Source organism: Lycium ferocissimum, chromosome 5 (assembly GCF_029784015.1).
Source record: "Lycium ferocissimum isolate CSIRO_LF1 chromosome 5, AGI_CSIRO_Lferr_CH_V1, whole genome shotgun sequence".
NCBI classification, from domain to species: Eukaryota; Viridiplantae; Streptophyta; class Magnoliopsida; order Solanales; family Solanaceae; genus Lycium; species Lycium ferocissimum.
In genome coordinates this window covers 63,553,681-63,569,569 of record NC_081346.1, presented here as the reverse complement: position 1 = coordinate 63,569,569, position 15,889 = coordinate 63,553,681, and positions in this window count along the sequence as shown.

Genomic DNA, 15,889 nt, shown 5'->3' with positions numbered 1-15,889 from the left:
GGTCTGAAAGCGGCTATCAGAGCCACTGAGTGAGGAATTAAAAAAAAGTATACTGATAGTGAAAATATTTTTGCACTATTAATGTATGTCGTATGAGCTCAAGTTCTGGTAGTGTAGCAAACATCATCTAAGAGTGATTGCAAGTAAATTTGTTTAATAATTAGATTACACTGATCATATAAAAAATCGTCACACTATTTTTTTGTATAAAGGGCAGCTCGGTGCACTAAGCTTTCACTATGCAGGATGTTGGAGAAAGGGCCGGACCACAAGGGTTTATACACAACTTTATCCTGCATTTATGCAAAAGATTGCTCCACGGCTCAAACCCATGACTATCTTTTTGTATATATCATTTATATTCATACCACATGCAGTATACAAAGTTATTATAAGTGATATACATAAAAGGTAGTGGTCAGATTAGACAGCTAAGCAAAGTGGACCTGTGCTTGGAAAGGGACGACTGACTGTTAACATTTAACGAACCTTCACTTTGGCTAGGGTAAACTTGTTAACCGGTCCAATTAAAATCGATAACCAAACCGATTAAATCGAACCGAACTGCTTATTGCCTCGGGCTCACTGGTGTTTTTCTACCTATCCTGGTTTTCAAATCTTTCGATTAATCCGAACCGGGCAGTTAACGGTCAATTTTCTTTTTCTTTTCTTTTTTTTTAACTTGTCGTCAAATGTTGGGATCGGACTGCCGGGCAACGGTCCATTTTGCGAAAATTTACGGTAGTTGCCAATCCAAACGCCATTTTGCCTCCCAACACCCCCCCCCCCCCACCCCCACACACAAACTTTTTTTTTTTATACACTTTAACCCATCCCCCACTCCTGTATAAACCCTTCTCCATTTCCAATTTAATCCACACCAATTCACTCTCTTTCTCTCAATTATAGTTACTTTGCAACAATTAGCCACTTTAAATTTCTCTCAATTAAATATTATAAAGTTTTATTCTAGTTTCAATTATTAATTTTGCAATTATAAAAAAAAAAATGTTGGTGGAGTTGGTGATTTTGCAACAATCCGAAGTAGCTCCAAAGCTTTGGTGGATTTGCAATTCTAACCGCCTTCACTTTGGTGGAAATTAGTCCGGCAATTTGGTACCTTCGTTCCAACTCTATCTTTATTTTCCGCTATTTAATTTATGCAATTTAATTCTAGCAATTTAATTTGTTGCAATTTATTTTCTTGTGATTTATTTGCATGTGATTTAAATTAATTCTATTTAATAATGTCGAAGACGTGGTAAGTAGTAAAGAGGTATTGTTAGGCGGGCTTATGGAAACATTTGGAACGAAACACCTAATTTAGTATGGATATTGGGGAAATAATCCACTTTTAGATCATGAGGTAATGCAACACTATACCGCACTTAATGAAATTGATGATGATGATGACGATGATGAAACACAAGTTTCCCGAAAATTCCAAGAAGATAAAGTCCCGTACGTACATACATAAGACAAACCGCCAAAAAACTCGTAGGCCAATCGCTAAAATTTGAAAATTTATGACTAAAGATAAGGAAAGACAAACAGCTACATGTAGTTTATGTAAACAAGAATTTATTTTTAGGCAACAAACTAGTAAGGATAGTGTCACGACCCAACTCCGTAGGCCGCGACACGTGCCCTAGTTGGACACTCATACGTACCTTAGCCTAAATTAGCAAATTATTACAAATAGGCAGAAATAATACTTTAACAAGGTCAAGTGGGCATGCCGCAATGCAAGGCCGATAAGGCCGTCACAAAACATAGATAAACTCTAAGCGTACGCAAATATCACGAAACATATACGAACCCACACCACATGTCTACACTTACGGGACCAAAGCAAAATCATATGACGTGACAGTGGCCCCGCCGTATCTAAAATAAATACGAACATTTGGCAAAAAAAATTTTATACCAAAACACGGACCGACAAGTGGAGCATCAAGAAATTGAGAAATGGATAACCCAAACAACAGATCCGCAAATCGCCGTCAAAACATTCGCGCGGCACGAACGCAGCCCCCGAAGAAAGCGGGTCAAGACGGAAAATGTACCGAATATGTGCGTAGAACGTAATAAATAAAATCAAAATCGTAACGTAACGTGAAGTGAGGAAGCATAAGATACATAGGAATCAAAATGCACACTTTAAAATCATAAGTACGCATGCGTAAAACATATGCAAAGCCGGCCCCGCTACGGGACCCTATGAATAATGCAGGCGCTCCCTCGGTCCCGCGCCAACACAAGATACTTCGCAGTAGGGAATATCTCCGAACAAATCATAACATACCAAGTGGCCACATCAACATAATCACAGATATCGTAATAAGCGTACATGGCACATCATACACCACAACCCATGTACGTATATACCGCGCCCCTCACACCGGGCGCGGCGAATAATGCAGGATAATACGCTTGAGAACATATCCCGGCTCCGGTGGGGAAACATCGGGGCATCCACGAGTGGAGTAGTGAGAAACTAATGCAATAAAAATACCATAAAAATTTCCGCAGACTCAACGAGGCATAGCAATGACAAATCAAAGTAATGAATCGGACGGAAGCATAGTACGTACCTTTCGGACATCACGGCGGATTATGTCAAATAACTTTCGTAGTCGAAGTACATATCAAAACATTTCATAGGCTTTGACTAATATTTAAAATGATTTTTGTTTAGCAATTAAAACATTTCTAAAGCCGTCGGAAACAAATCGTAATTACAAAAGGATAAAGTCGGTAAATAGTGGACCTCACCTCGGTCAAATGAGGTGGCGAACATAGAACATGCATATCGAACCTCATAATATCATTAATAAATGTTTTAGAGTAGTCGAATTGAATTCCTGGACAAGTTTTATACGTCTAAGACCATTCTAGCTATTCATGATCTAGTCAAATTCAATCCTACCGAAGAAAAGGAAAATTCTAACGCAAATTCCAGGAAGTAGGAATATCCCCGAGGACCAAAGTTGAGCCTAATACCCTAAGACGCGCAGAAGAAATAGGAAATTCTTTACATACCTTTTGCGCTTTGTTACGCTTGTCGAAACTCCAATCCCATTTCGTCGAAAATCTGAATGGTCATAAAGGGACTACCACTATTCATGCAAGTGGATATTTCAATCTTTGTTTCCATCCGGCTACCGAAATTTCGGCAAGACTTCCCCTATAAATACGACACCCCGAGAATTAAACTCCTACAAACAATTGCCAACAACCCAACAACAACTTCAAAGAGCATCGACAATTACTACAAACCACACAATATAACATAACTAGCTTACTTCCCGACATAACGCGACGCGCTTTCCATTTCGACTTCATATTTTCAAATCAACATCAACATGCTCTCTTTTCATTACGGATCAAGATCATTACAATATAATTTCGAGCGTTTCATAGATTTCTTCAACATATTCTCAAGACATACAAACTTGCTATCAAAGCCATAATTCCTCCAAATCTTCTAATCTTCAACATACATATTCATAACATATTTCCATCTTCCAAATTCGTCAACGATTATCACAATACATCTTAACAACTTAATTACCATAATATCATAGAATCATACAAATACGACATAAGCTTCTTCATTCCATTTCAATGCTAATTTTCATCATTTACATTATAATGATCACAATAACGCGACTAACACGTTAAACAAAATAAATCCATCACAATTCTTTATCACATACCACACGGCCAAAGGCCAATTTCCAACTTCATTCCTTTTCCATTCAACTTTCATTTCCAATACAATTTCCACAATAACTACAACTAGAATTCAACACAAAATCCAATATAACTATATTGCATACATTCCGCCATATGCATGCTTTCTACCATGCAAGCTTCCATATTTTCATGATTTCTACTCATCTACATATTCCACAACACAAACAAACCTTCAAAACATAAATAAAAAGGATGAATCCTTACTTTTTCTTCAAACTTCTTCACTTCCTCAAGTGTTGAATCAAGAAAACCAATGCTTATTCTTCCAACCCAATTACGCCAAGTTGTAAAGGAACCTTGAATTAGTATAAATGGCACAAGAAAACAATTTTGGAAGCAAGATTAAGAGACTTGGAAATCTCTTCTCCTCTCTTTTCCTATTCGCCGAGGGCCCTTCTCTTGTGCTCTTGATTTTTCTTTTGTTTCTCGAATTTTTCGAGCCTTCTTGTTCCCCAAATAATTAAGTGATCACATGCATGATCACACGACCACTTCAAGGGTCAGTCAACCATGGTGTGGCCGCCACCCCTTACACTTTGGGCCTCAATTTTTCCTTTTATTTTTCTTAGCCCAATTGACGATGGATCGTTTCAAATTCACGGGATTAATTTACACGATTCCGAATTTGCCCTTAACCTTCCTTAGTATTTCCGCATCAATATTCCCTCAAACATTGCATGCACACTAAGTCGAATCCAATTAGAACCTTAATTCCTACCATTCCAACTTGTTTCCAATTTTTCCGAATACGCATAAAATGCGAGGTATAACAGATGGTGGTACGGATTCACTAATGGGTCATATGAGATCTAAACATAGGGATGTTTGGGAAGAGAAAACGGGTTCAAATGTGGGGGGTATTCAACAAACAATAGACCCACGAACCGGTAGAAATTTTAGCTATGCCAAGAAAAAGATCGTATAGAAATAGCTAAAATGGTTGTTTTGATGCTCTACCATTTTCCTTTCCTTCAGGTTTGGGGTTTGTTACTTATATTCAACGTTGTTACAATCCGTTGTTTGAGGGAATTCCTAGAAGTACTTGTAGAGCGGATATTATAGATTTTATTTGCGCCATGTATTTAATTCTTTAAATTGTAATGTTTCTCTTACCGCCGATTTAGGTCTTAGTCTTAACAAGTTAGATTTTTTTGCTTTTACATGTCATTGGGTTGATGATAATTGGGTGATGCAAAAAAGAATTATAGCTTTTTTATATGATGAACGGAAAGGTAGTCATGATGGAAAAAATTTAGCGGATTCAATGCCAACTATTATGAATTTTTGTAACATTTATAGAAAAATACTTTGTATTGCTTTAGATAATGCTTCTAATAATACAAAGGCGGTTGATCTTTTAAAAAGGGAATTAAATCCTTCGCTAAAAAAAAAAAATCATGTGAGATGTAGTTGTCACATTTTAAACTTGATTGTTAGAAATGGTCTTGACTATTTTGAAGATTCTATTCAAAAAGTTAGAAATACGGTTGCTTTTTTTTTTTTTTTTGTAATGCTAATAAGCAAAAAATGAGAGATTTTAGGAATTCTTGCGTGCAAAATGGCCTTAGACCTAGGAAAATTCAAGTAGAAGTTGACACTAAGTGAAACTACACTTACATTATGTTACAACAAGCATATGATTATAGGATTCCCATACAACAAGTTCACAACCATTTTAATACGGATAGTGATGATTGGTTAAATATTATCGATTGGGAAGATGTTAAGGAATGTATTGAACTTTTACAAAAAATTTACAATGCAACTCTTGCTTTTTCTAGACAATTCTATCCCACGGTAACCGAAATTTTAGCCTACTTAGCGGAAATAGCTAGAGTTTTACAAGAGTATAAAAATAAATCCGGTTATCAAGCGGCTATTTTTAATATGACAATAAAATTTAAGAAGTATTTTTTTCCCATCCCAACTTTATTTATATTGGGTTCTCTTTTTTAAATCCTTGTTTTAAAATGTCTTATACTAGAGGCATTGGTTGGTCAAATTTATAACTATTTCGAAATCGACGAGGAGTTGAACAATCTTTACATGACGCCGAGCTCGCGATTGATGCCGAGTTTAGAAAAAAATTTAGTCATTATTCTACTTTGAAGAAAGTGCTACACCGTTGCTCTTACGCCCTACTACTTCTCAAAGTAGCAAAAAAGGGCTTGTCGTGCTCGTCAAATTTAAAAGTTTTACATTCACAATCAACTCCTTCTCATAATGCAAATTTTGATGAATATCACCTTTATTTGATGCAGCCAAATGTGGATATCAACCAACTAAATGATTTGGACGTCTTAGCATGATGGAAGAAATACAAGACGAGTCATCCGATACTTTCAAGAATGGCTCGAGATATCCTTACGGTTCAAATATCAATCGTGGCTTCGAAAAGTGCATTTAGCCAAGGAAGACAACAAATTGGAGACCATAGACACTCATTATCCGGATTTAGCTTGCAAGTACTAGTTTGCATTCGCGATTGGATTAGATCGGAGCGATGCAATCAAAACTCAGAAGTGGTGGAAGGCGAAGAGGAAGAGATTGAAGATTTGATAGAAAGTGGAATAGACCAAATGGAAGACTTTGAAGATATCTCAATGACCGAATATAATATTGCGGATATTAGCCAAATGATTGACACTTTTTTATTTTATTCTTGTATTACTTTTTTGCAACTCATGCATTATTTGCAAGTTAGAAAAAAACTACTACTTGCAATTAAATGTTATCCATGAATGAATAATATATATGGCTCATTGAGCTTTCTTCTATTTACTTGTGTTCATATTTTTACTTATATTAAGTAGGAATATCCTAAAATATACTAAGTATATACTTATAATATACATCTACTTAAATTAAAAAATAGAAAGTTATATACTTGAAAAATAACTTAAGTTATAATACATATAACTTATATATATATATATATATATATATATATATATATATATATATATTATAAGTAGCTAAGCATATAAGTTAAATTTTTTCTAAGTTTATAAATTTCTATTTTATAACTTAAGTATATTTATATTATATATATTCTTAGTATATTTTAGGTATATCTAGTATAAATATACTTAAGTTATAAATAGAAATAACTTATAACTTAATATATATATATATATATATATATATATATATATATATATATATATATATATATATATATATATATATATATGATGTTAGTTAAATATATAAACTTTAGTTATAAACTTATATAACATATATAAATATACCTACAATATACTAAGAAATACTATAATACACATATACTATACAAAAAAACAAAAAAAAGGGCTTTTTTACATTTAAAACCGGCTGGTTCCGGTTTCCAATTTTGGAACCGGTAACCGGTTCCAGTTTTTTGACGAAAAACCAGCCTGTTTTCTAATCGGTTGCCGATCCAATCCGGTTTCAACCGGTTAACGGGCTTAGGCTAGGGTGATATTTGTGGTTTTCTTCTTGTCACAACTCCTTGTCATTATTATGGAATTAAACAAGTTATCCAGTCATAACTTAACACTGCACAAACATAAAAAGAACCTACTCAAAATTTAAAAATAGGCTTAATGTATAGGCAACCCCTGAATTTTTTTTTTTTCATTTCAAGACCAACCAAGTCATTGCTCCTATTGAACACCCGAACTTTTCCTTAAGTGTCTATCAAACACAATCTAATTTACATAGTATTTTATCTTCAATGTAGCAACATGTTAATATATATTCTAATTTAATTATGCCCTTTTTTAGCTAAGATTAACATCAATTGAGAGGGAAAAAAGAGTAAGCTCTTAATTAAGCTGGCAGTGAAAGAGTAGAACCAGTAGAAACCGACATATCCATGACCTAAAGAACAGCTTACCACACGTCTAGAATATTACTTTATCTTCATTACCACAATTTATTTTTTGCTTCTAATAAAAAAAGCAGATTTAGAGGGTTTGATAGACATACTTGAGGACGAGTTCAGGGGTTCAATAGGAACAACTGAGGTGTCAAAATGGAAAAAAGAGACAAGTTTAGGTGGTTGCATATGCATTAAGCCTTAAAAATACTGCAGCATGTTGTGGACTAAATTAAAATGGAAGGTACTTAAGTACTAACAATAAATACCGGATAATTAAACAAAAAAGAAGAATATTAGGAGACCAACGCTGAGGCTCAAATTAAGGGTGTGTTTGCTATGAGAAAAAATAATTCCTTAAAATATTCTCATAAAATGTTACTGTTGGAAAATAAGTGATTTTCTTACTTAGTCCAAACTTATATTTGATAAAAATAAGTTAATCCCAATAGTTTTGTATATATACCTAGGCACAAACGCTTTGTGTGTGTGTGTGTGGGGGGGGGGTAGGGGTCCCCGGGGGGGGGGGGTGAAATAGAAGAATGGTTTTTACAAAATGTTTCCAAAACATATTGACCATCCAACTAAATAATAAGATATTTTTCAAAAATCCCTCCATATCAAACACACGTAAAGGTTTACAATATCCGCGTTTATTAGTCCCCAAACATTGATATTGTATAGATTAGAAACTTACCGTTTTCATTCTAAGTTCTCTGGAAATTTTATGAATAAATATTAACTACTAATTCGTGGCAGGTTGGCAAGTTTGTAGTACAATAAATTCATTACTTCTTTACACGTACGATAATAAATAGATTCTTTGTAAATATATAGGATTTGTTCTTGTGACATTATTTATTGATTGACACACCATGAAAGACAATATCTAGTTAATTTGATGTGATAACTCAACCACCCAATGAACTCTCTTGCAATGTGCTAATGCACCAAACTACTCTGCATTTAAGGTGTCTTACGAGTTACGATATTTTCTTACCCCTCTGACCAAAAATGTATAGTATAATGAGCGGGTTTAACTGAATCATTCTTCATAAAACCTTTAAATATGTATAAATTTTTTTATTTATTTCAGTATAAATAATATATGTTCTGAATTTGAAAATAAACTGAAATTTTAGAAAATCTCAATAGTTTTGTATATAAATGTGGATTCGCCTCTCTTCTAAGTTCTACACACTCAAAAGATGGGGGTATATTACACTGTCGTGTGGGAATTTTTTCACCATAAGATCACTTTACCTATTATAGAAGGTGTGGACATCGAAATTTTTCCTAAAAAATGTTTTTCAAAACATATTTGACCATCCAAATATAGCAAAATTATAAGATATTTTTCAAAAACATTTATATCCATATCAAACACACCATCAGAGCAAGCTACAATATCCGCGTTTATTAGTCCCCAAACATTGATATTGTATAGATTAGATATCCTTTTCATTCTAAGTTCCACACACATTCAAAATAAATATTAACTACTAATTCGTGGCAGGTTGGCAAGTTTGTAGTACAATAAATATTACTTCTTTAATATACATAATAAATAGATTCTTTGTAAATATATAGGATTTGTTCTTGTGACATTATTTATTGATTGACACACCATGAAAGACAATTATCTAGTTCTCTCTCACATATAAAATGATTGATAACTCAACCACCCAAGTGGTTCTCTCTGAATGTCCCAATGCACCAAGACACACTCTGCATTTAAGGTGTCTTACGAGTTAAGATATTTTTGTAATCATTAAAATCTATTTAAATTAGACCAGTGGCAGATTGATTTGAATTAAGATGTTTAACTGAATCCATTCATCTTGTCCTAGTGGATTAGATGCTCTTTGATAAAAGGAAGATGATTTTAAATTTCCGGTTTATGTTCAAGTGGGTAGCTCAATCTTATGTTCTGAAGACTTTTGAAAAATCATCGAAAATAAACCACACTGTCCTATGTCAAAACGGAAAAGAAAAAAAATATGCTTCGGAAAAGTGAATTGGAGAATTGGTTTTCACCTTCCGAATTAAAACTTAAAAATATATAGTTATATTGTCATCTTCACTGTTACTTCAAATCTTTTTCATTTAAGTCTACACTCCGACATTATAGTCTTCAAGGGTAGGCATTGTAAATCAAAATTTTGTAGACTTTATAAGACCTAATTCAACCCATCTTCAAACTCAATATCATTGCAAGTTTCTTTGAGGCCACTGTACCTTAAACTCTACCACGCTATATGAAGGCACACATATTCCCTCGAAAATACATCTCGTATATCCCATAAACTCATGGGTATTCAAAAAAAGAGGTAATATGCTACGATATTTCGACAAGCAAATATTTCTGCAAGAATCCACAATATCCTTTCATGGAGATCAAATAAATCAAAGAAAAGTACATATTAAATCCAAATCATCCTACGTTCGAGAAATAACTACTAACGGCCCTCGAATTACAGAAATACTAGGAAAGAATCTATTGCGTAAATCGCAATATTCATCAATAAAATCTCTGCTTCTTTATATTTTGTTTGTGGTTGTAATTTATTTTCGCATGTTAAAATTTGTTGCAAACAAATTGGCACGCCCAGTGGGACCAAATCTGTCGTTCATCTCTTCTCTCACAAATCAGATCAAATCTCTAACAATGGGGGCAATCTATAGAGACAAATATCTTGTTATCTATCCAAGTGGTTCTCCATTAAAGTCGTAAGGGAGGGAGGCGCTCCAAATAGTCTCTCGCCAAAGCCGCAATTGTGAAGGAGATGCACTAAGTGATTCCTCGCTAAAGCTCCATGGTCGCAGAAGGAAAATTCTGTTGTATGGGCAAGTAAAAAAAATAAATCTTCCATAACCATAATGTGCCATAGCTGATTTATGGAATGAAGATTTCAGTTCATTCTTTTCCATGGAAAGTTAAGTGCTGGATTTGACTTCCATTTGATCCGATGTAAAATTACTTTAATTTCAGCAGTAGTATCTTATGAAGAATGAAAATAAGGTAATACGGTTGGGCCGCGATTAATTGTTCTCCAAGGTATCAATGGAAAACAAATTAGAAGGTCAATTCATGTACCGACGTATGTAAAGGTGAAGTGTTTTGGTATTACTTCAAGTCTTGTCTTCACAGTTTGCAGGTCTACACCTCGACAAGTCTTGAAGTAGGGGGCATTTGTAGACATCAAAATTTTGTGGGACTCTACAATTTCAAACTCAATATCATCAGGCTTTGCGCTACTCGTATCTTAAACCCTAGATCATTCTTATAAAAGTTTACATATTCCCTCGAAAAGAAATCTCACATTATCCCATAAACTCGTGGGTATTCAAAAAGAGAGACAATATGTACTTGATATTTTCGACAACCAAATACTTCAAGAAGATCCACAATATCCTTTCATGAAGATCAAATACATCCAAGAAAGTCCACACACATTCAAATACAAATCATCCTACGTTCGAGAAATACGCTACTAACGGCCCTCGAATTACGGAGAAATCCAGAAGAGAAGAATTAAGGGAATACAGATCTTGTACCCCCAATATTCATCAATAAAATCTTTGTTTCTTCATATTTTATTTGTGGTTATGTACTTTATTTCCGCATGTTAAAATTTGTTGCAAACAGTAGGCATCCCATCTTTTTGATTAACCTGATATTACAAATTATTATTTACTCCCTCCGTTTACTTTTACTTGTCCAGTATTCTAAAAATAGATTTTCACTTTTACTTGTCACTTTTAGCATATCAAGAAAAGACAATTTCTTTTTTTCTGTTTTATCCATAGTATTAATTACTCATTTCAAATTCATTAAAAAGATGCACCAATTAATATGGGTATCATGGAAAAATTAAGCACTTTATTTATTATTTCTTAAGGGGCGTGCAAAATCTATAATGGACAAGTAAAATTGAACGGAGAGAGTATCTCAGAGTGTAGTATAACTTAACCTCTAAAAATATGCGGGCGTTACCATAACGTTTTCTAGAAAATTTTCGCCTTAAATAGAAATCTTGAACTACAACTCATAACTAATGGACATTGTACTGATTCCTAGATCATAGCCTGCTGTTGGGGAAACGTTATCAACTACAGTGTGTATATGTTAATTAAGCATAAGTTATTAAATTTGACCTAAATAGTTATATAAATTTACCTCATTTGAGCCATTATAGCCAAAATAGTTTGGCAAAAAGACCTTATTGATATGTTAAATAAGAGCACATCTTTTTTTATACACATGAAAGTTTTCCCAAGCAAATCTCTAGTATAGATCAAAATTCTCTATTTACGAGATTTATAACACTTCATTCAGTTCTAGATACTAATCGTTTTATTTACCCAAAAAAAAAAAAAAAAAGATACTTATTAATCTTTTTGATATAAACTGAATTTATTTCAAAGTTTTGACATTTTAAAAAAAAGTTATTTTAAATAAGTTGAGTGCCAATTAAGTGAAACGCTTTAAAAAGAGAGAGAAAATAATTTAGACAGATATTCTTAAGATTAAAGGCTATTAATTAGTATTAATATTTTTCTTAAGGTGTCAATAACCTTAAACGACAAGTAATAATTACTATAGACCCGAAGAAAGTATTTCATATAATATCAAGGTAGAAATAGTACAAATATTTGGCAACAATATTGAAGGACAAGTAAGATGTATGGTGATAGATAGAACTTTGATCCATGAAAATTGGATGCACGTACTGCTGCGATGTTGTTCTCTAATTCGGTGCATATAATATCACACGTTAATTCTTTATGGGACGATAACTTAAGAACTGGAGGTCTTTGGGTCCCCATGGCATTGGCCTAATTTAGAAATAAGAAACCAAAACCCTTGTGACTGTGGGTCACTCCCTCTCTATCCCCTAATTGGTTGATGTAAAGGCCTAATTTATTAGAAAGAGTATTGAAACCAAAACCCTTGTGACTGTGGGTCACTCCCTCTCTATCCCCTAATTCAGAAATGGATCATGACTTTTAACATGTCATGCTAAGAAACGAACTAATATACAAATTCGACAAAAAAGACTCCAAGGGGAATTGATCCTACGTCAAGAACATGTGCGCTGAATCAAGGTTCCTTCATTGCCGTTGAGCCAATAACTTCTTTTAGTAATGGATTCCCAACTAGCAATTTGTGATATAATTAACAGACTCCCAATATAAATACAGGGTTCGAGCTATCGGGTGTGGTTTCCCGGGAACCCACATCCATTACACTGGATCCGCCCCTGCCCTAATTGGTTGATGTAAGTTATCGACAGCAAGTGTAGTCAAATTCACTGTAATTTACATGGCATATAATGTGCACACACATATATAATAACCATTTAACCAATATATACGTATAAAAAAAGATGTATATAATTATTAGTACAATTTAGTTGATCGTAGCATGTTGTTGCTACATATGTAGTGGCGAAGTCAAAATTTTCACTAAGGGGGTTCAAAATATGAATAAGTAAACACACAAAGAAGCCAAGAGGATTCAACATCTACTATATCTATACATGAAAATAATTTTAACTTTGTATATATAGTGTAATTTTCCGGGGAAGGGAGTTCGGATGAACCCCCTCACTCCTACTTGGCTTCGCCCCTGTACATATTATCCGGTTATATCAGGCTTGTTGTAAAGAGCTGTGTTATTTAAATTTATATACTAGTTGGTGCAAAAGACTTAAACTCATCATATAATAGACTGTGTCACTCCATAGGAAAATATTGGTCTCTCCAGTAAAAAAGAAAAATATTAGTCTCTCAAGTAAAAGATAGTGTCATCTTCGATTTTGACACTCCTTTAAGAAAACCATTTTATAAGCTATTAATCTATTGAATTAAGGGTAAATTTGGAGAAAAGATACCTTCTCGATCCAAATTAATTTTGCTAAAATGTAGAAGTATTTTAGACTGGAAGGAGTACTATACTCTCCCACGTATCCAAATTGCACTGTCTCCCACTCTCCCACTCTCCCTTCATTTTGCTGGACAATTGGTGAAGTAAAATGTGATACTACTAACTTAGACACGCAGTAGTATCACTAAGTATTCACTTTCATTTTTTTCAAGTTCTGGTTGTTTCATTTTAGCAATACTTCTCCATGTTTTGTGTTAATTTTTCTCCTTGGCAGAAAGAATCCAAAAAGAAATTCCATTTGTTGTCCAGTTGTCCTAATAAGTTGCGTTGGGCATTGAATGATTTCAATCAAACTTTATCTTGGTTCACATGATCCACGATTGTAACGTCACTGTCCTCCTTGTAGACGTATTAATGCCTACTGTTGGCATTGGCCACCTTATAATAGGGAAAAACAACTTGGGACGTTGTTTCAGTCCATAAGTTTTAACTTGGACATTGTTTTTGACTTCTCCGATATAGCCAATTCTTAATTATTTGTAAATCATTGTGAATCAAAGGTAAAAAGTAATCGGGATGTTCAACTCTTTGAGGTTCTTGTTTAACAAGATTAGAGGTTATATGAATACGCGCATACATAAAAAACTAGCGGTCTATGCGTCGCATATTACCAACACTTAGCATTATAAAGGCATCTACGCGTATATAGTTGTCTTTGAATGGTGATTTTATATATATATATATATATATATATATATATTATGTTCAAAGACAATTAATATAATATCAGAAGTTTGTCGGTTCCGTATCTAAAATTTTATTATATTAATGGTTGCTACGAATACAAAATCGGCAAATTTATTAATATTTTTTAAAAAGAGAAGACTTGTTAAAAAGAAACTATTTTCGTCTCTTTTGAGATAAAACAATAGCAATATTTAAGCATCGTCATTGATACTTTTAATTTTAATTCGATTAATTTAAAAGTGTAAAATACTTATTATTTTTTATCAAATTTTGATTTGGATAATTCTAATTTAAATTATTAAATTAATTTTACATGTTTAAAACAAAACAAAGTAGAAATTGATTTTCTATTTAAACGAAGAATACTATTTTTTAATTTTTGTAAATATTCTCGGTTTTAGCTCATTTTACTTGTCATGTTGTCTTTTGTATGGTTTTTTAAGAAAACGTCGATTAGAATTATTATTTGACTAATTTACCTTATTCATTATTTGATTTCCATTTGATATATATTTTTCTACGACATTAATCTCTTTCACATTTATTGGAGTAAGAATAAAAATAAAAAGTAATTAAATTCTATCTTATTTTAAAATATAAATATTTTAAGTATATTTATTTTAGTAAACATAACAAATAAATGACATTTAAAAAGCAAATACAATAAATTTAATAGCTAGATAGATTCGGCAGCTAATATAAAAAAAGAAAGAAAATTGTATGGTTTGAGTACCTAACCTTTGAAGAAAAGAATTTCATTTGCTCCCACTAATGAATCGATACGCACGCAATGAATCCATCATTATTGACTTAATGAGATACTTTGGAAATTACATGAATATTGTTTGATTTTTTTAATATATGGGGTGCATTTTTTTTTGGACATTATTAATTTGCACTATTTTTATGCATATATATATATATATATATATATACACACACACACTATGTTCAAAATACGATTAATATAACATTGTAGTTTTATCTCAGTATCTAAAACTTTATTATATTAGTGTTTACTACGAATACAAAGTCCGCACTTTTTTTTTGACATTATTTTTTTTTTTAATATGGCTTCACTTTTTTTTTATATCGCTTGATTTTGTTAATATGGGGTCCACTTTTTTTATCGTGAGTTTGGGAGACGGCGGCCCACTTTTTTTTACTTTTTTTTTTTTTTTTATATATATATTGCACGACGTTGTTTAAGTATGGGGTCCACCCTTTATGGGCACTTTTTTTTTTGGACATTATTAGTTTTGTACTATTTTTATGCATATAATATATATACATATATTATGTTCAAAACACGATTAATATAACATTGTAGTTTGTGCTCTGTATCTAAAACTTTATTATATTAGTGTTTGCTACGAATAAAAAGTCTGCACTTCTTTTTTTTTAATATTATATTTTTTTTTAATATGGGGTTCAATTTTTTTTTTAATATTGCTTGATTTCGTTAATATGGGGTCCACTTTATTTTTTTCCATGAGTTTGGAGATGGTGAGTTCCAATTTTTTTTTTTTGCTTTGGTTATTTAGTATGGGGCCCACCCCCTTTTTTTTTTAAGGGACAACTGACGATTTAAAGATGAGTCTAAACCCATGCTTTATATAGTTTCTTCCTTTTTT